This window comes from Macaca mulatta, chromosome 15 (assembly GCF_049350105.2).
Source record: "Macaca mulatta isolate MMU2019108-1 chromosome 15, T2T-MMU8v2.0, whole genome shotgun sequence".
NCBI classification, from domain to species: domain Eukaryota; kingdom Metazoa; phylum Chordata; class Mammalia; order Primates; family Cercopithecidae; genus Macaca; species Macaca mulatta.
In genome coordinates, this window is record NC_133420.1 from 25,135,458 (window position 1) to 25,158,033 (window position 22,576).

At 40.1% G+C, this 22,576-nt stretch overlaps 1 pseudogene; it reads right to left on the reverse strand.

The window, feature by feature from the left end:
• Positions 1-2,320: 2,320 nt before the first annotated feature.
• LOC100430125 (serine/threonine-protein kinase tousled-like 1 pseudogene) lies at positions 2,321-4,635 on the reverse strand (annotated as a pseudogene).
• Positions 4,636-22,576: the final 17,941 nt, after the last annotated feature.

Here is a 22,576-nt window from a genome sequence, read left to right on the forward strand (position 1 = left end):
TTTTTTCTGCTAACTTTGGGTTTGGTTTGTTCTTGTTTTACTAGTTCCTTGAGGTGCAATGTTAGGTTGTTAATTTGTGATCTTTCTACTTTTTTGTTGTAGTCATTTAATGCTATGTAATTCCCTCTTAGCACCACTTTTACTGAACCCAACACGTTTTGGTATGTTGTTTTGATTTTCATTTGTTTCAAAAATATTTTAAAATTCTATCTGAATTTCTTTATTAGCCCAGTAATTGTTCAGGAGCATGCTGTTTAATTTTCATGTATTTATGTAGTTTCCAAAGTTCCTCTTGGTGTTGATTTCTAGCTTTTATCCACTGTAGTCTGAGAAAATACTTGATATGATTTCACATTTTAAAAATGTGCTGAGACTTGTTTTTTGGACTAATACGTGGTCTATCTTGGAGAATGTTCCATGTGGTAATCAAAAGAATGTATATTCTGTAGTTGTTGGGTAAAATGTTCATTAAATGTCAAGTAAATTTGGTCTAGAGTCCAATTTAAATCCAGTGTTTCTTTGTTAATTTTTTGTCTTGATGATCTGTCTAGTGCTGTGAGTGGGGTGCTGAAGTCTCCCATTATTATTTTATTGCTATCTATCTCTTTCTTTAGGTCTCATAATATTTGTTTTGTGAATTTGAGTGCTTCAACATTGGGTGCATTTGTATTTAGGATTGTTATACCCTCTTGCTGAATGAATCCCTTTATCATCACATAATGTCCTTCTTTGTCCTTTATTGCTTTTTTTTTTTTTTTACATTTTAGCTGTCATTGTTTATTATTGTTTTGGCTATATTCTGTAAAATTTCAGCAGCATTTTAAAGAGACAATGTGTCTATGTACAATGAAAAAACAAAATGGCTTGCAACATCAGAAATACAGTTTAACTGTACAACATTAAAGAGAATCCATGGTAAGTATAACCTCCTTTTTCTGCAACATGAACAACTTACATTAAGTATCAGCATTATTAATGTGACAATAAAGAAAAAGTCCTTCCAGGAGTGAAATACAGCATCCTGAAAAATATTGGTTTCTACCCTACAAGGCAGTTAGAAAATGTTCACATTTTAACAAATTTGAAGAAACCACAAGAAACTTATTTACGGGATCATCTTGCTGATAAGAACTTTCTAGAAATGTAGAATAACCATGAACAATGTATAAATCTAGTATCTATGTGCTCCACAGCCCTAGAACCCACTAACTGATTTAAAGAACTCAATATGTCCAACATGGATCATTTTTACCTGTCGTGATTGTTAATGAATGTCTGCTAATGACAGACAACCTGCACCTTCTAGGGGGTCATTTACTTTTTTAGCAAAGAAGTGACATCATTTAGCAGTAATAAGAGCACCTTCAAGAAGACTTAAAAAATACAATACCCAATTAGAAAAGCCATATTTTAAACATTTGTACAAGAATAAGCTGCTGAAACTTAGTAATTGAAATCTGTACAGCAATTTACAATAGAGCTAGAAGGGATTTTATCATTATCCTTCATAGAACTGGTCTGCATTTGGTTACATACTGTCACCTGTTTTGATGAACAAGGCCTGGTAACAAAAGAAACGTACCTGTTATCAATTCTAATGTGTTGAAAACACTGGCAATATTACAATTTAGTGAATTCAACTGATTTCAAAACAAGTAGCTCATTTTGTCAAAGGCGTAAAGAATTTAGAAATAATAGCTCTCCCTTTAATATAACAAGTGAAAGAAAATGGACATGTGATTTCGAGGTACAACTTGGTAAAAGTCAGAATAGGCAAATGACAAAGCCTAACTTTGTCCAAAGAGAACTCTTACATTCTATTACTATAAAACCCAACTGTCACTCTCATTCAGTTCTTACTTTGACTTCAGCAGATTAACTGCCAAATGCTGAAGAATGTATCCAGGCACTGTAGTTCATGTGTTAGAAATGAAAAACTAATATGAAAAACTACCTTTCATATTAGAACTCTGGTAACAACCAAATGTATTTAAGTATTATAAACATTATTTACGGTGTTCCTTCAAATAAAAGAACAAAAATGTTTTTCTTCTGTCTTAACATGGTATTCCTGTTTCTTTATAACACGTGGTCATCCTTCACTGCTCAAAGTTATAGTCAGAAGTGTGCATTTATTCATTGTCCATGATCCACTCTCAAAGAAATGACACTATGAGGAACTTCAGTTCACAAGCAGTTCTTTACCATGTCCTGTGTAAAAAAAAAAGAAAACAAACACACAAAAAACACTCAAATGCTCTCAAACTTAAGTGTGCATCTGGAAGCAATCCAAAGACATCATGCCGGTCTTGGAGGAAAGTCAGTAAGTAATTATGCTTGAAGAAAGCAGTGTAGGAGATGCTGTCAGCCCAGCCATGTTGTAGGTTTCCTGAAGAATTTGATGTACTTTTGTGGGGGGAGGTATGGGTCATTTGCCAGCTGGTGCACATCAAATCAATCTTCTTTTCCATATGCTAAGCAGTGTCTTATAAAGGCCTAGGGTTCACTGCTTGCAATTGGTTTTACATGGAACTGGACTTCTGTGGCTTTTAATATTGTATTTTCTTGAAGAATGTCTTGTTGAGATTGATTGTGACCAAATGGCTTTCTACCACAAAGATGCTGAAAGAAGATGACTCTAATTGACCACACATTAACCTTGTTGGAAATCTTTGGTGCCACTTTTCCAACTATGTTACACTCAGGAGGTAGATTAGTTCCATCTATACCATAGCTATCATCATCTGTAATCTTGGACAGACAAAAATCAGTGATTTTGATTTCACCACATGCTGTTCTATCTACCAAAAGGATGTTTCCTGGCTTAAGGTCATAATGTGTAATGGGGGATTGATCTTATTGGGATATCTTAGTGCATTTACAATCTGCATTACAATAGACTCAGCTTCTTTCTCTGACATTAGCTTGTGTTGCTTCAGATAGAAATCCAAGTCATTGCCTTCACAGTATTCTAACACCGTACAAAGTGTATCTGTATCCAAGGAGAAATAATCATAGAGTTTAACTATTCTGGGGTGATTCAGTTCTTTGTGTATTCTATACTGCAGGCATACTTGTAGTAGTTTTCTTTTTTCTCATCTCTCCAGCCTTTATTAAGCTGATGTAGCTTCACAGCAGTGTATCTTTGTTCATAAAGGTCAAAAGCCTTATACACTTTGCTAAAGCCACCTCTACCAAGCAGATGAAGTAATAAATATCTTTCGTTTAACATTGGGTGATCTTTGAATTGTGAATTATCTTCATTGTTTATTCTGCTCAGCTCATGTCATGTCAACATTCAAGTTCTGCTTGGATTTCTGCCTCTTCCTTTCTGAGATGTCCTAGTCTAAGTTTGAAAATGTCTTCCTGTTCATGATATTCTGCCAAAGTCAACAGTTGTAGTAAATTTGGTCTAACAAAGGGATCATTTTCTGCTGCACTGACTGCTTTGTTTTTCCTTTGTTTTGGTTCAGTATTGGTAGAGGGTGTCTGAGAATTATTAGCTGTGGGAGGTTTGTGTTTGGCTAAAATTTTCCTTTGCCTTTCAATATCTTCCCTTTGCTAATTCACCCATTCTTGTTGCTTCACAAGATTCTGAAATGCAAAACCGTCTGTCCATTATTCAGTAAATGAAACGCCATGTCTAACTGTTGTAAAGTGCCTGAGATGTAATCAATCTTGCATACTCTTCTCTCTGTTTGACAGTTTTTCTTGTGTACTCTTTTCAAAAGAAGTTTCTTGCTCATTTATATACACTTATTTAATCATTCTTTGTATTTTTCAAGTAATTTTTGTTGTTCATCTATTTGCCATCTGAGATCACGGTTAGCCCTGAGCAAATAATCTATATATCCTTCCTTCTTTTCCAGCTCCTGGATTTTATTACTTTCTAATGCTGCTAATTTCAGGATCGTTAGAACAGTCTGAATAATTTTAAAGGGTAACTGCTTTGATTGTACAATAGGGTGGTCCCCAAATGCTAATGCAGTAGGAGAAGGGCCATTTGGTCAAAGAGATGAGGAAGGAGTGGAATGTGAATGTGAATTTTGAGGAGAACTGATTGCAGGAGGTATGCCTCTTACTGGACTTGAGCCATTTTCACCCTGGTATTCAAAATAGTCACTAATTTTGTGGCCACATCCCCCCAGTACTTTTTCCCTGACAATTTTCATTCTGGGTTTCTGCTTTTCTATATTTTCTCCTAGATGATTCTGATTGTTTCTTCTCTGGTTTCTCAAGGGAACCCACTGCAGATAAAGTCCGGTCACTTGCACAGTCCTTTCAGCTGCCTGCCAGTCATTTCTCTGATTCTTTGTCACTTAAAGATCCTAAGCTTCTAAAACTGTGATAAGAGCTTTCATTATTTGTTGAGGCTTTAGCTCCAACACTGCAATTGCTGGTACTCCCTGTGTTCCCACTTACAACCCAGTAAATCTAGCTTCCAATAACTCTTGCCTTCTTGGATTCAGACTATGAAGCTCATCCATTGCATCTTCCCTGGGCCTCCTGGATGGTGGTGCATGATTTATCAGGGACCTGGCCGCTGCTTGCCACTGAGCCTGGGGTTGGAGATGTGGAGCGCTGGTACCAAGATGGTGGCTCCTGCAAACTTCCACTGCTACTTTGGACACCCATCATGCTACTTTCTGGGAACATGACTCCCACTCTGCGATGGCAGCAGTGACAATGGCACTGGCACCTGCCTCCATCATGGGGGGTCCAGGCTGAGGGTGAGCAAGAGAGTAAGGGCAGGGAGGGGAGAGTCAAGGGGATGGGGGAGGAAACCAAGAAGAGGGGAAGTGGGGAGGAAAGAGGTGAGGGAAGGAGAGCAGATGGGGAAGAGGGAAAGGGGGAGAAGTGAGGGAGTGGGTGGGTACACCAGAGAAGAGGCTGAGGGAAGGAGCCCAGTGGTGGAGGTGTGGTGGGGGCGCCTGCCAGGGCTAAGTCTGAGTGTGGGCCTATTGCTGTTTTTGATTTAAAGTCTTTTTTATCTAGTAGAAATTTAGCTACACCTACTTGCTTTTGGTTTCCAATTGCATGGACTATCTTTTCCCACTCTTTTACTTTCAGTCTATGTGTATCTTTATGGGTAAAGTGAGTTTCTTGTTAGCAGCATATAGTTGGATCTTGATTTTATTTTATTAATTATGCCAATCTTTATCTTTTAAGTGGAACATTTAATTTGTTTACATTCAAAGTTATTATTGATATGTGAGGCTTTGTTTCTGTCATATTATTAATTTTTACAAATTGTTTTATTAATTTTTTCTTTTTTTTCTCTTTTTGTCTTTTTTTTTTTTTGAAGTTGCAGGTAGTATGATGTTTATTTTGTGGATCAGGAAATCGAGACTCAGAAAGGTTAAATAAAAACTCTCAAGCTTATTGAACAAATACATATATAGCAGCTATTATGTACCAGGCATTGTTTTTTTTTTTTTTTTTTTTAGATTTCACAAACATTTTTATTAAACAGAGTAACAAACAATATGAATAACAATTTCAAAGTAAGTTCTTTTTTAGATTTATCTTTCAGATAATTCCTATTTAACTGTAATTATTTTGTAAAACCGTTTTTCACAAATGCATTTTTAGAGTTGCAAACAACCTTAGAAATCATTAAGTAACTTATCCGAAGTCAAGCATTCAGCCACGTGTAGTGGCTCACACCTGTAATCCCAGCATTTGGGGAGGCCGAGGCAGGTGGATCATTTGAGCCCAGGAGTTCAAGACCAGCCTGGGCAACATGGCAAAACCCCATCTCCACAAAAATAATACAAGAATTAGTTGGGCATGTTGGTGGGTGCCTGTAGTCCCAGCTACTTGGGAGGCTGAGGTGGAAGGATGATTTGAGTCCAGAGAGGTTGAGGCTACAGTGAGTCATGATCTTGCCACTGTACTCCAGCCTAGGCACCAAAGTGAAATCCTGTTTCAAACAAAGAAAGAAATAAACAAAACTCCCCAAAACTAAAGTCTAGCATTCATGAAAAGGCCAACTCACAATAGAAAAATGAGCACCCCCTCAAAAAAACTATGGATAATTCAAGAGAAGGAAATATTAATGGATCTTATATAAAAGATACTTGGCTTTATCATAATAAAAGAAATAAAAATTTAAACGATAACACAATGCCACTTTCACTTACATATTGGTAAAGATCAAAGCATTTGATGACACATTTGAATTGATAAGGCTATAGAAAAGCAAGTACTCATAAATTGCTGTGGAAGAGTGAACTGGTACAAGTTCTCAAGAGGGTAATTTTGCAGTATCAATAAAAATTACTGTTGAATGTATACATTGGTCAAAATTTATGCACACTAAAAAGGGTAAAATTTATGTAAATCATACCTCAATTTTTTTTTAAATGAGAAAAGTTAGTATTAGTCTTCTCAAAATAAACTTTATATTACCTTTAGAGAGAATGAGGTTGATCTATAGTTACTGGTATGCAATAAACTCCACGATATATTAAGTGAAAACAATAAAATCAACTATTTGAACCCAAGTTTTTTATTCTCTTTTCATGTTACTGTGCTTTCTTTAATTTAATAGATGATTTTAATTCTGACAGCATTTAGATATCTAAAACTCTTTGCTAATGTCTTACTTTTAAAAATTCATTGAAATGTTAAGTAACTTACTTTACATAGAAAAATAAGAGATCCTTAACTTTTAAAATATCAGCTAATTATATATCCTTCTCTTCATCTTGGCATTGTTTTGATCTTTTTCACACATTAGTATCTTATACATACTTTTTATGTACCAATATTGTATGCCTATGTGTAATTTTAATGGCTTTTAGACATTCTACCATATTACTATAACTTAGCCATTTCCAACTTATTGGATATTTGGTTGTCTCCTATTTCTGGGAACATTTCTGGATTATTTTCTTGGTATATACTTCTTTTTTTTTTTTAAATTTATTTATTATTATTTTACTTTAAGTTGTAGGGTACATGTGCATAACGTGCAGGTTTGTTACATATGTATACTTGTCCCATGTTGGTGTGCTGCACCCATCAACTCGTCATTTACATCAGGTATAACTCCCAATGCAATCCCTCCCCCCTCCCCCGTCCCCATGATAGGCCCCTGTGTGTGATGTTCCCCTTCCTGAGTCCAAATGATCTCATTGTTCAGTTCCCACCTATGAGTGAGAACATGCGGTGTTTGGTTTTCTGTTCTTGTGATAGTTTGCTAAGAATGATGGTTCCCAGCTGCATCCATGTCCCTACAAAGGACACAAACTCATACTTTTTGATGGCTGCATAGTATTCCATGGTGTATATGTGCCACATTTTCTTTTTTTTTTTTTTAATTTATTTATTATTATTATACTTTAAGTTGTAGGGTACATGTGCATAACGTGCAGGTTTGTTATATATGTATACTTGTGCCATGTTGCTGTGCTGCACCCATCAACTCGTCATTTACATCAGGTATAACTCCCAGTGCAATCCCTCCCCCCTCCCCCCTCCCCATGATAGGCCCCGGTGTGTGATGTTCCCCTTCCTGAGTCCGAGTGATCTCACTGTTCAGTTCCCACCTATGAGTGAGAACATGCGGTGTTTGGTTTTCTGTTCTTGTGATAGTTTGCTAAGAATGATGGATTCCAGCTGCATCCAAGTCCCTACAAAGGACTCAAACTCATCCTTTTTGATGGCTGCATAGTATTCCATGGTGTATATGTGCCACATTTTCTTAATCCAGTCTGTCACTGATGGACATTTGGGTTGATTCCAAGTCTTTGCTATTGTGAATAGTGCTGCAATAAACATACGTGTGCATGTGTCTTTATAGCAGCATAATTTATAATCCTTTGGGTATATACCCAGTAATGGGATGGCTGGGTCATATGGTACATCTAGTTCTAGATCCTTGAGGAATCGCCATACTGTTTTCCATAATGGTTGAACTAGTTTACAATCCCACCAACAGTGTAAAAGTGTTCCTATTTCTCCACATCCTCTCCAGCACCTGTTGTTTCCTGACTTTTTAATGATCGCCATTCTAACTGGTGTGAGATGGTATCTCATTGTGGTTTTGATTTGCATTTCTCTGATGGCCAGTGATGATGAGCATTTTTTCATGTGTCTGTTGGCTGTATGAATGTCTTCTTTTGAGAAATGTCTGTTCATATCCTTTGCCCACTTTTCGATGGGGTTGTTTGTTTTTTTCTTGTAAATTTGTTTGAGGTCTTTGTAGGTTCTGGATATTAGCCCTTTGTCAGATGAGTAGATTGCAAAAATTTTCTCCCATTCTGTAGGTTGCCTGTTCACTCTGATGGTAGTGTCTTTTGCTGTGCAGAAGCTCTTTAGTTTAATGAGATCCCATTTGTCAATTTTGGCTTTTGCTGCCGTTGCTTTTGGTGTTTTAGACATGAAGTCTTTGCCCATGCCTATGTCCTGAATGGTACTACCTAGGTTTTCCTCTAGGATTTTTATGGTATTAGGTCTAACATTTAAGTCTCTAATCCATCTTGAATTAATTTTTGTATAAGGAGTAAGGAAAGGATCCAGTTTCAGCTTTCTACTTATGGCTAGCCAATTTTCCCAGCACCATTTATTAAATAGGGAATCCTTTCCCCATTTCTTGTTTCTCTCAGGTTTGTCAAAGATCAGATGGCTGTAGATGTGTGGTATTATTTCTGAGGATTCTGTTCTGTTCCGTTGGTCTATATCTCTGTTTTGGTACCAGTACCATGCTGTTTTGGTTACTGTAGCCTTGTAGTATAGTTTGAAGTCAGGTAGCATGATGCCTTCAGCTTTGTTGTTTTGACTTAGGATTGTCTTGGAGATGCGGGCTGTTTTGTGGTTCCATATGAACTTTAAAGCAGTTTTTTCCAATTCTGTGAAGAAACTCATTGGTAGCTTGATGGGGATGGCATTGAATCTATAAATTACCTTGGGCAGTATGGCCATTTTCACGATATTGATTCTTCCTATCCATGAGCATGGTATGTTCTTCCATTTGTTTGTGTCCTCTTTTATTTCACTGAGCAGTGGTTTGTAGTTCTCCTTGAAGAGGTCCTTTACATCCCTTGTAAGTTGGATTCCTAGGTATTTGATTCTCTTTGAAGCAATTGTGAATGGAAGTTCATTCCTGATTTGGCTCTCTGTTTGTCTGTTACTGGTGTATAAGAATGCTTGTGATTTTTGCACATTAATTTTGTATCCTGAGACTTTGCTGAAGTTGCTTATCAGCTGAAGGAGATTTTGGGCTGAGACGATGGGGTTTTCTAAATATACAATCATGTCATCTGCAAACAGGGACAGTTTGACTTCTTCTTTTCCTAACTGAATACCCTTGATTTCTTTCTCTTGCCTAATTGCCCTAGCCAGAACTTCCAGCACTATGTTGAATAGGAGTGGTGAGAGAGGGCATCCCTGTCTTGTGCCAGTTTTCAAAGGGAATTTTTCCAGTTTTTGCCCATTCAGTATGATATTGGCTGTGGGTTTGTCATAAATAGCTCTTATTATTTTGAGGTACGTTCCATCAATACCGAATTTATTGAGCGTTTTTAGCATGAAGGGCTGTTGAATTTTGTCAAAAGCCTTTTCTGCATCTATTGAGATTATCATGTGGTTCTTGTCTTTGGTTCTGTTTATATGCTGGATTATGTTTATTGATTTGCGAATGTTGAACCAGCCTTGCATCCCAGGGATGAAGCCCACTTGATCATGGTGGATAAGCTTTTTGATGTGTTGCTGAATCCGGTTTGCCAGTATTTTATTGAGGATTTTTGCATCGATGTTCATCAGGGATATTGGTCTAAAATTCTCTTTTTTTGTTGTGTCTCTGCCAGGCTTTGGTATCAGGATGATGTTGGCCTCATAAAATGAGTTAGGGAGGATTCCCTCTTTTTCTATTGATTGGAATAGTTTCAGAAGGAATGGTACCAACTCCTCCTTGTACCTCTGGTAGAATTCAGCTGTGAATCCATCTGGTCCTGGACTTTTTTTGGTTGGTAGGCTATTAATTATTGCCTCAATTTCAGAGCCTGCTATTGGTCTATTCAGGGATTCAACTTCTTCCTGGTTTAGTCTTGGAAGAGTGTAAGTGTCCAGGAAATTATCCATTTCTTCTAGATTTTCCAGTTTATTTGTGTAGAGGTGTTTATAGTATTCTCTGATGGTAGTTAGTGTTTCTGTGGGGTCGGTGGTGATATCCCCGTTATAATTTTTCATTGTGTCAATTTGATTCTTCTCTCTTTTCTTCTTTATTAGTGTTGCTAGTGGTCTGTCAATTTTGTTGATCTTTTCAAAAAACCAACTCCTGGATTCATTGATTTTTTGGAGAGTTTTTTGTGTCTCTATCTCCTTCAGTTCTGCTCTGATCTTAGTTATTTCTTGCCTTCTGTTAGCTTTCGAATGTGTTTGCTCTTGCTTCTCTAGTTCTTTTAATTGTGATGTTAGAGTGTCAATTTTAGACTTTTCCTGCTTTCTCTTGTGGGCATTTAGTGCTATAAATTTCCCTCTACACACTGCTTTAAATGTGTCCCAGAGATTCTGGTATGTTGTATCTTTGTTCTCATTGGTTTCAAAGAACATCTTTGTTTCTGCCTTCATTTCGTTATGTCCCCAGTAGTCATTCAGGAGCAGGTTGTTCAGTTTCCATGTAGTTGAGCGGTTTTGATTGAGTTTCTTAGTCCTGAGTTCTAGTTTGATTGCACTGTGGTCTGAGAGACAGTTTGTTATAATTTCTGTTCTTGTACATTTGCTGAGGAGTGCTTTACTTCCAATTACGTGGTCGATTCTCTTTTTGTCTTTATGGTTTGAACAAATTATGTCATGTTGCCATTTGATTCCTTTCTCCTCCTCCTTTGTGTGATTGTATTTATAAGAATTTCTAGTTTTATTTTTCCATGTGTTTTCATCATAATGAATACTGACCTTTCATTTCCATGTTTAAGACTCCTCTGAACATTTCCTGCATAGCCAGTCTAGAGGTGACAAATTTACTCAGCATTTGCTTGTCTGAGAAAGACTTCATTTCTCCTTCATTTATGAAGCTTTTTCTGGTAGAATATAAAATTCTTGGCTGACAGTTTTTTTTTTCTTTCTAGTGTTTTGCAAATGCCATCCCATTCTCTTCTGACCTATAAGGTTTCTGCTGAAAAGTCTGCTGTTAATCTGATGAGATTTCCTTTATAGGTGACTAGCTGCTTTTCTCTTGCTAATTTTAAAATTCTTTCATTCACTTTGACTCTAGACATTCTGAATAATACATGTCATGTTGGTCTTTTCGCAATGTTCTTTCCTGGGGATAGCTGGACCTCCTATAACTGGTTGTGTGACTCTCTTGCTAGGCTTGGGAAATTTTCATCAGTTATTTCTCAAATAGATTTTCTAAACTTTTTGATCTCTCTTCCCCCTGGAATACCAATAATTCAAAGGTTTGGTCATCTTATGTAGTCCCAGGTGTCTAGAACTCTTTGCTCATTCTTTCTTTCTTTCTTTTTTTTTTTTTTTTGAGATGGAGTCTAGCTCTGTGGCCCGGGCTGGAGTTCAGTGGCGCGATCTCGGCTCACTGCAAGCTCCGCCTCCCGGATTCACACCATTCTCTTGCCTTAGCCTCTCAGTAGCTGGGACTACAGGCGCCCGCCACCGTACCTGGCTAATTTTTTGTATTTTTTAGTAGACATGGGGTTTTACTGTCTTAGCCAGGATGGTCTCAATCTCCTGACCTCGTGATCCGCCCGCCTCAGCCTCCCAAACTACTGGGATTACAGGCATGAGCCACTGCGCCTGGCTGCTCATTCTTTCTTATTCTTTTTCTTTACTTTTGTCTAACTGTATTACTTCAAAAAGACTGATCTTCTATTTCTGAGATTCTTCTTTCTGCTTTCTAGTCTATTATTGAAGTTTTCAAATGTATGTTTTATTTCCTGCAATTTTTTTTTTGAGACAATATTGCTCTAAATTGCCCTGGCTGTAGTGCAGTGGTGCAATCATAGCTCACTGCAGCCTTGAACTCTTGGGCTCAAGTGATCTCCAGCCTCAGCCTCCCAAGTAACTGGGACTACAGGCATGCACCACTATGCCTGGATTATTTTTGCATATTTTTTTGTAAGGAGGGGATCTTGTTATGTTGCCCAGGCTGGACTTGACCTCCTGACCTCAAGTGATCCTCCTACCTTTGCCTCCCCAAATGCTAGAATTCTAGGCATGAGCCACTGTACTCAACAGTGAATGAATTTTTCATTCCGGAATTTCTGCTTTTTTTCCCCTAAATATATCTATCTCCTTGGTTTTAGTCATATCCTAAGTTGATTTTTGGACTTCTTTGTATTAGTTTTTAGATTTCTCTTGCATCTCATTGAGCTCCTTTAAAAATCAATATTTTGAGTCTTTTACTTGGCATTTTGAGGAATTTTTTGATTGGGATCTGTTGCAGGACAGTTGAGGTCCTTTGATGGTGTTATATTTCCCCACTTTTTCATGTTTTCTGTGTCCTTCTTTTAATATCTGAGCATCTGGTGAAGCAGTTGCTGGTTCCAACTTTTTTTTTGACATTGCTTTGGTAAGGGAATTTCTTTCTTGAAGATGTGTGTGTGTTGTTGCTTGAGTAGGATACTTTGGCTAGGATTATGGGTGCCTGCAATAGTGTGATATTTGCATGAGCTCTTTAGTAGTACACAGAGTCAGTGGTATCTGTGATTTCCTCAGTGGCTTAGGGTACAGTTATTAGTTGAGGTTGTGGCAAGATTTTGTTGGGGACTTGGACACTGACTGATCCAGTCTCCAGGTCCCTGTGGTTGCAGCAGTGGGGTTAATGTGCCTGTTTTTAAGCCCAGAGCAACTTACAGTGACTTTGGTGTTAAAGGGTCCTGGAGGGCTGGTTCTTGGGCCTCCAAGTGGCTTGACTAGAAGCTAGTAGTGGGATTGGTAGGCCAGGTGTGTGGGTGGGTTCTCATATCCTGTGGCAGCTGGTGTCATGTGGGTGATGGCAGTATCAGTGGTGGAGCAAACCCCAGGGACCTGGGTGGTCCATATTGGTGTTCTTGATAGCTGTGATGAGTTGGGCAGGCTAGTCCCCAGTCTGAGAGCCACTGTAGCAGGGTGGTGGGTATTACCCTTAGTGTGCTTAGGATAGCTTTGCCTCCCCTGTCTCTCTCCCAGCTGAGTGTCAGCTGCAGCTGTATTGCCTAATGAACTTGGGCCAAGTATGGGGCACGGCTCAGTGTTAAACTCTTGAAGTGAAGCTAGCTTTCAGTTTGTGACCAGAGAGGGCAGGACCACCTAAGGCAACCAGTATGGGCAGGAAAATATGGGGAGTGTGGTCTGCTCAAGTCTTAGTCTCACAGCAGCCTGTAGCAGGGCAGTGAGTATTATCCTAGGTATGTGTAGGACAACTTGGTTTCCTTGTCCCTTTTTGACTGGCTGCTGGCTGCAGCCGTGGCAACTCAAACTTGGCCCAAGGGTGAGGCAAATCCCAGGATTAAACTCTTAAAATGGTGTCAGTTGTGGGCTTATTACCAGAGAGTGTGGATCCCCTCTCAGGTGAGCACCATGGGCAGGAAGCTGTGGGGAATGTGGTCTGCTCATATCTCAATCTCAACAGCATTCTACAGCAGAGTGGTAGGGATCCTTCTTGGGGTGCATGGGAGCACCCAGTCTCTCCTATCTCTCTTTGAAGCAGCACAGTGGCAGCAGCTAAGTATGTAGATCTCCAGTATCTAGGCTCTCTAAATGGCACCTGGCTGAGGCTGGTCTAGGCTCGGATGCCTGTGAAATTCCGTGTGGGTTCCCTTTCTGGAGTGACATCTCTGTGCAATCTTTAGGCAGCTCTGTATGTCAGGTCCAAGGTCTGGAGGGTTAAAGGTTTCTCCCAAAGTCAAGAGAAACCTGGGGGTTTCTCTCTTACTGTTTCCCCATATCTAGGAGCCTCTTTCAGCTCTTTCAGTCCCTGGCTAGGCAAGGTGTCCTGAACCCTCTCTGTACTTATTTTTGGTGCTTCTTGTATTTTCTCTGGTGAATTCTAGCATTCTCTTCTATACAGTCTGTTTGAAATGTACCTACTTTCTATTCTGTTCCTCTCCATGGAGGAGGAACATACTACCTGCATGTAATCAGCCTTCTTAATCCCTTTCTTGTCTAAATTGTTCTGTTTTCAATTAAATTCATACTCTGGATGAAGCAACTTTAGTTCATCTTCTTAGGATGTTCAAATCCCGGTCTTCCCCCTTATCACATTAGGTATTATGAAAGGAACAGGTAAGAGAGTGACAGCATCAATAACAATATTGACTAAATGCTTACTATGAACCAGGCACTGGTCTAAGCATTTTATACACATAAAACATTTGATCTTCACAGTAATTCTTGTATATTGAAGCCATTTTATGCATAAAAAACAATGTAACATTTCTGTTACATTAGGATTAGAGACAAGTGTATTCTTGGGGCAAACAGGAAATGGGTTAAACAATACTGTATTGCTCACAGAAAATGGTCTGAGAGAATAGATTTTGGTACTTTTTAGTACACTAGAAAAACTAACTATGTAAGATGATGGATATGTTCATTTGCTTGACTATAATAATAATTTCACCATGTATATGTATATCAAAACATCATGTTGTACACCTTCAATATATACGATACAAAATCTCAAGAAAATTTTTGTGAAACTGATTAACTGTTGTTAAATTTTCTCTAGAAAAGAAATTGTTTAAGAATGATCAAGAAAAAAATGAAAAATAACAGTGATGGAGAACTTGCCCTAAACAATTTTAAAATAGGCTCTTAAGTTGTAGCAATTAAAAAGACATAGGAACAAATGTACATATTGCTATAGTTTGAATGTGTCCCACAAAGTTTATTTGTTAAAAACCTAATCCCCAGTGCAACAGTATTGAGAAGTGGGAACTTTGAGAGGTGATTGAGTCATGAGGGCTCTGTCTTCATGAATGGTTCAATGCTGTTATCTCAGGAGTCAGTTAGTTATTGCAGGAGTGGGTTTCTGATAAAAGGATGAGTACAATCCCTTCCTTGCTCTCTTTCTCATGCTTTTGCCCTTCCACCTCATACCATGAGATGACACAGCAAGAGGACCCTCACCAGATGCAGGCCCCTTGACTTCCAGTCTCCAGAATGGTAATAAATAAATTTCTTTTCTTTATAAACTACCCAGTCATGGGTATACTGTTATAGCAACATAAAGCAGAATAAGACACGTATGGGGGGGCGGAGCAAGATGGCCGAATAGGAACAGCTCCAGTCTCCAACTCCCAGCAGGGGCGGCACAGAAGACCGGTGATTTCGGCATTTTCAACTGAGGTACTGGGTTTATCTCACTAGGGAGTGCTGGTCAATCAGTGCTGGTCAGCTGCTGCAGCCCGACCAGCGAGAGCTGAAGCAGGGTGAGGCATCGCCTCACCTGGGAAGCGCAAGGGGGAAGGGAATCCCTTTTCCTAGCCAGGGGAACTGAGACACACAACACCTGGAAAATCGGGTAACTCCCACCCCAATACTGTGCTTTAAGCAAACGGGCACAACAGGAGAGTATATCCCACACCTGGCCGGGAGGGTCCCATGCCCACGGAGCCTCCCTCATTGCTAGCACAGCAGTCTGCCATCTAACCGCAAGGCAGCAGCGAGGCTGGGGGAGGGGCGCCTGCCATTGCTGAGGCTTAAGTAGGTAAACAAAGCTGCTGGGAAGCTCGAACTGGGTGGAGCTCACAGCAGCTCAAGGAAACCTGCCTGTCTCTGTAGACTCCACCTCTGGGGACAGGGCACAGATAAACAACAACAAAAGCAGCAGAAACCTCTGCAGATGCAAATGACTCTGTCTGACAGCTTTGAAGAGAGCAGTGGATCTCCCAACACAGAGGTTGAGATCTGAGAAGGGACAGACTGCCGGCTCAAGTGGGTCCCTGACCCCTGAGTAGCCTAACTGGGAGACATCCCCCACTAGGGGCAGTCTGACACCCCACACTTCACAGGGTGGAGTACACCCCTGAGAGGAAGCTTCCAAAGCAAGAATCAGACAGGTACACTCGCTGTTCAGCAATATTCTATCTTCTGCAGCCTCTGCTGCTGACACCCAGGCAAACAGGGTCTGGAGTGGACCTCAAGCAATCTCCAACAGACCCACAGCTGAGGGTCCTGACTGTTAGAAGGAAAACTATCAAACAGGAAGGACACCTACACCAAAACCCCATCAGTACGTCACCATCATCAAAGACCAGAGGCAGATAAAACCACAAAGATGGGGAAAAAGCAGGGCAGAAAAGCTGGAAATTCAAAAAATAAGAGCGCATCTCCCCTGGCAAAGGAGCGCAGCTCATCGCCAGCAACGGATCAAAGCTTGACAGAGAATGACTTTGACGAGATGAGAGAAGAAGGCTTCAGTCCACTGAACTCCAGCCTGGGCGACAGAGCGAGACTCCATCTCAAAAAAAAAAAAAAAAAAAAAAAAAAAAAAGAAAAGGAAAAAAAGAAAAAGAAAAAAAATTACCATAGTCTAGATGGCTTAAACATTTACTTTTCACAGTTTGGGAGGCTGGGAAGTCCAAGATCAAGTTGCTAGCAGATCCAGTGTCTGTGGAGAGCTTGTTTCTTGATTTTCATAGGGCTGTCTTCTCCTTGTAGTCTTGCATGGCAGAAAGCAGGGGGAGGAAACAAACTCTTCTTATAAGGGCATTAATCACATCAGGAGGCCCTCAACCCTCATGACTTAAATTACCTGTCAAATATCCATCTCAAATATGATCACATTGGGGATTAAGTGACTTCTGGGAGGACATAAACATTTAACCCATAGCAAGATCTATAGAGAACAGATAGAGAAAGAAAGAGATCAGGAGCAAATGGCTGATCGCTTTCTCCTCCTCCTTACTCTGTGGCTGATAATTACAGGAACCACAGATAAAGACTATGAATCAAGTTCAGGCCATCTTCTGATTAAGGATTACGAGTGGCTAAACCACATCTAGGTAACGAGATAGTTATCTCACGTAGCTTGTAGCTGATGAATAACCTTTAAGTCAAGACGTTTCTTTCCACATCATTTACAATGGAAGCAAGAAACTCACTTAAGGAACACTGACTTGAATGTAAACAGTTATTGGGAAAAGAAACATGGGGGATGAGAGAGTGAGGGGGACAGAGTAAACTTGTGTGAGAAAATTCTCTCCCAAGCTTTCCTACTCTCTGGCTGATAATCCATATCCTGAGATCAGGGGAATGTATTTCTGGAGTAGACTAGGGTAAAGGAAGACCACACTTTAGAGTATAAATACAGATAATCTACATTTAGGGTAAACATGAATAAGCTCTCTTATTTAATGTCCAGTGACAACTATTTCCCAGAGATCAGGCATTTTTGCTTTCTCACCAGGCACTCTCTAGGTTGATTTCTTACCTAGAAAGGATATTAATATCTTGCCTTATGTATTCATTCCTCTCATTTCTGCTCCATGAAATAGTCAGAAAGAAGACAAACCTGTGCCAAGAAACTGCATACAAAAAGGTATCTAATTGTAAAAACTCTCCCAATGCTTCTTGATTCTGAATGCTCCCTTCCCTGGATTCTTACTCTCATTCACAAGTTGTAGATACTTATAGCCCCTGTTTTCCTCGTGGGAGTATCTTCTGAGACTGTGCCATTAGGTCTCTGGTGTTTGGTAGGGAAGACAGTAAGAAAACAACCATTCATTAACTTTGTGCAGAATTGTCTCCAGGGATCCAGAGAAATGGCACGTTTTCTCTGTTCACCCCAGCAAGTGGCCCCACATTCTCCTCTTGGAACCTTCAGAGGTAGCGCAAGATCTGCCTAGCTTGATGTAGGTATCTCAGATGGACAATAATTTTCTTTTCCCAGCTCTTGCAAGCTCTCTGAGGGCTTGCCTGGAAGATATCCCAAGTAGCACTTAGGACAGAGTAGCTGGCATTGATACCTGGGTCCAATTCCCCCCTTGAACCTATAAAATATCAATTTGGCCTCCTCCTTAGTGCCTCCATTTTTTAAAGGACAACTACCCCAAGTGTACCCCAACATCACTGGTGCCTTCTTTCCCAACCCTCCCAGGATTAGATACAGATTCTATTAGGCAGTCTCCAAGTCTGCTGCTTATATATCTGATTCCCTTTCTTTGCTATCCCTACTAGGGAAAGCCACCAGCTTCAGATCTTTTACTCTTCTTGATTCATGTAAGCACACAGAATCCATATTTCAGAGTCCCTAAATGCCCTGCCTTTTACACATTGTCCATTCTTGTCACTTATTGATTTCTGATTACATCTTACATTTCAACAAACTCACTTTTTTCTTTCTTTTTCTTTTTTCTACTCTCCTAACTGTATTAAGGTATTGTTAACTTAAAAGATTATACATTTGGAAAAGGAGGGAGACTTTAATTTTTATGAGTTTACAGCTTGCAAGGTGGCTATACAGAGGCCGGGAAGCATACCTCCAGCCAAAACCAGAGATAGGCACTTTGAAGGAGAAGGAGCTGAGATAGGAGCTTTATGCTGAATAGGTTAGCTAAACACATATTCAACAGGTTAGAGAAAGAGCTATGAATATTCAGGAAGACAGTCCTGACATATGCGTATTGAACCAACATGCATGTAATATATGACTCATGTTCACTTTGGGATGGAGACTTAACATTTAAATGTATTACAATTAGAGCCTATACATCAAAAGATCTTTTCAGGAAAAGAAAGCACATAAGTGCACAGTCTGTGTAAACTGGACAGAACCAGTTCATGATCAGTGATCTTTTTATTAGGAGAAATTTACTAAAGTCAGTCTCTTGTCCAATCAAACTGTAGTTATGGCTGGTGGAACAAGGGCTGGGGTTCAATTAGTCAGCATCTGGTGGAGCTGAAAATTGTTTTAATATTGCTTATCTTGAGGCCAAGGTTGGGTTAGCTGCTAGAGAAAGAGAAAAGCCTTGTGGCAGTTAGAACACAGTTTATTCTTTAAGTGAAGGAAGGTGTAACTTAACCCTTTCCTGGCATGGCTGTAGGTCCCATTTATAATTTGGTATCCTATTGCCACAAAGAGTCTGTTCTGTTCATCTTACGATGTCTATTTTAACAATAATGCTGATCAGTTGTTGTGTCTACATCATAAAAGAGAGGGTATATAGTGAAGCCTGTCTAACCTACCATCCTGACATGGCCAGGAACTCAGTTTTAAGGTTGTTCTGGAGTCCCGTTGGCTACCTAGGCATTCATTTAGTTGGTGGGATAGGGGATGGTTAGGATTTTATTTTAAGTTTACATTATAATTGGCAAATACAAATTGTATATACTCAAGGTATACAATTGATGATTTGATATATGCATGCATTGTGAAATGATTACCACAGTCAAATTAATTAACACATCCATCACCACACATAGTGTGTGTGTATTTGGTGAAAATACTTGTGATCTACTGTCTCAGTAAATTTTAAGTAAAGAATATGATAATGATATTATTAATTATATTAGGCATGCTTTACTTCAGATCCCTAGAGTTTATTCATTTTATAACTGAAAGTTCATAACCTTTGACCAATCTCTCCCCCTTTCCTCCATCCTAGTCCCTGGCAATCACCACTGTGCTCTCTGCTTTTATAAATTCAACTTTTTAAGATTTTACAGATAAGTGAGATTATAAGGTATTTGTCTCCTGTATGTGGTTTATTGCACTTAGCATAATGTCTTACAAGTTCATCCATGTTGTTGCAAATGTCAGGATTTCCTTCTTTTCTGTGGCTGAATAATATCACACACACACACACACGGAATATGCCAAATTTCCTTCTCTCTCTCTCTCTGCTTGCTTGCTTTCTTCTCTTCCCTTCCTTCCTTCCTTCCTTCCTTCCTTCCTTCCTTCCTTCCTTCCTTCCTTTCTTTCTTTCTTTCTTTCTTTCTTTCTTTTCTTTTCTTTCTTTCTTTCTTTCTTTCTTTCTTTCTTTCTTTCTTTCTTTCTTTCTTTCTTTCTTTCTTTCTTTCTTTCTTTCTTTCTTCCTCTCTCTTTCTTTCTTTCTTTCTTTCTTTCTTTCTTTCTTTCTTTCTTTCTTTCTTTCTTTCTTTCTTTCTTTCTTTCTTTCTTTCTTTCTTTCTTTCTTTCTTTCTTTCTTTCTTTCTTTCTTTCTTTCCCTTCCCTTCCTTTCCCTTCCCCTCCCTTCCCCTTCCTTCCCCTCCTTTCCCGTCCCCTCCCTTCCCCTCCCCTCCCCTCCCCTCCCCTCCCCTCCCCTCTCCTCCCCTCTCCTCGCCTCCCCTCCCCTCCCCTCCCCTCCCCTCCCCTCCCCTCCCCTCCCCTCCCCTTCCTTTTTTCTCCCCCTGTTGCCCAGGCTGGAGTGCAGTGGTGCAATCATGACTCACTGCAGCCTTGAACTCCTGGGCTCAAGCAATCCTCCCACCTCAACCTCTCAAGTAGCTAGACCTACAGGCATGTGCTACCACATCTAACTAATTAAAAAAAACAAACAAACCTTTTTTTAATAGAGATGGTATCTTGCTATGTGGCCCAGGCTACTTACAAACTCCTGGCCTCAAGTAATCCTCTGGCCTTGGCTTCCTAAAGTCGGGGGATTACCTGTGTGATTCAACGTGCCTAGCCACCACATTTTCATTATCCATTCATCTGTTGATAGGTACTTAGGTTGATTCTATATCTTGGCTACTGTGAATAATATTGCAATGGACATGGGGTGCAGATATCTCTTTGAGAGACTGATTTAAATTCTTCTGGATATAAACCCAGAAATGAGATTGCTGAATTCTATGGTTGTTATATTGCAGGGGCTTCATTGTCTGGGGAAATACCCGATGTTTGTTGTCTCACACTAAGGAGAACAAAGACATGGACGCACAAACACGTGGAGTGGAAAGTTCAATAGGCATAAGAAAGAAGAGAGAGAGAGAAAGAGAGCTTCCTCATGCAGAGGAAGGGGGCGTCCAAGTGGATTTCCAGGTTTGGGGCAAGATGTGGTTGATTTTATAGAGGTGCTTGAGGAGTCAGTATTTGATTTACATAGGGCTCAGGGGATTTATTTGACCAGATGTGCCATTTATATAGCCTGTGAAAAAATAGGCTGTCCCACTTAAATCTTTTATTATGCAAATGGAGCCTTTACCTGACCAGCACCATGACACCCATACACGTGGCAACACGGAAAAGGGAAGAAGGAATTGCCATGTTGGATATACCTGGCGTCTGGCATAGCTGCTGGCATTTACCTATGCAAGCTTCCAGCTTGCTTATCTATGCTTGCAACTTGATTTTTCAGGCTGCTTTTTATTAGAAAAGAAATGATTTCGGGGCTGTTTTTTATTAAAGGAAAATTCCCACTGAGAATTCTTTCACCCTCACTAACTGCCTAAATATTTTTAACCTGTGTATCAATTGTAAGACACAATGAATTTCTCTGAGTTTCTCTTCAAAGATTTAGCCTGCTAACTTCCTTGTCCTTTGTTTTCAAACTCAACTTTCTTGTTCCTCCTTGCCCCTAGTTACTGCCTACCCACATCCCCTCAGCTCTAATCAATAACTCACATCTGTTCCCTTAGTTACCTGAATCCTTTGTTCTTTGAAACTGCACATCTCACATGCTTTATCACTGTACCTCACGTTCCCCTTCCCTTCCATATTTAGAAAAATATTTGGAAGTAGCTAGTTGGGTCAGCTCAGATTGTGCGGCCTGACCCCAGCCCATGGGGGAGTGACACAGAGGTAAGTACTACTGTCAGAAATAAAACCTCGCTGCTCTCCTTTGTTCCCTGTGCTGTTGCCATCTTGATTGGCACAAGTGGCACCCTTCTGCAGGAGTGTATTGCCTTGCTGAGACAACTTTTGCCTGAGCGCTGGTTTCGCTTTGCAGCAATGAGCATTTTTTTTTTTTTTTTTTTGAGACGGAGTCTTGCTCTGTCGCCCAGGCTGGAGTGCAGTGGCCGGATCTCAGCTCACTGCAAGCTCCGCCTCCCGGGTTTATGCCATTCTCCTGCCTCAGCCTCCCGAGTGGCTGGGACTACAGGCGCCCGCCACCTCGCCGGGCTAGTTTTTTGTATTTTTTAGTAGAGACGGGGTTTCACCGGGTTAGCCAGGATGGTCTCGATCTCCTGACCTCGTGATCCGCCCGTCTCGGCCTCCTAAAGTGCTGGGATTACGGGCTTGAGCCACCGCGCCCGGCCTTCCTAGAGCATTTTTATATCCAACACAATAATTTCAGTTTTTTGGCCAGGTGCAGTGGCTCATGCCTGTAATTTCAGCACTTTGGGAGGCCGAGGCGGGTGGATCATGAGGTCAGGAGTTAGAGACCAGCCTGGCCAATATGGTGAAACCCTGCCTCTACTAAAAGTACAAAAATTAGCCGGGTGTGGTGGCGGGTACCTGTAGTCCCAGCTACTTGGGAGGCTGAGGCAGAAGAATTGCTTGAACCGGTGAGGCAGATGATGCTGTGAGCTGAGACTGCACCACTGCACTCCAGCCTGGGTGACAGAGTGAGACTCTGTCTCAAAACAAACAAACAAACAAACAAACAATAATAATAATAATAATAATTTCAGTTTTTTGAGGAGCCCCCATACTGTTGTCTATAAAGGCCGTGTTAATTTACATTCTCAC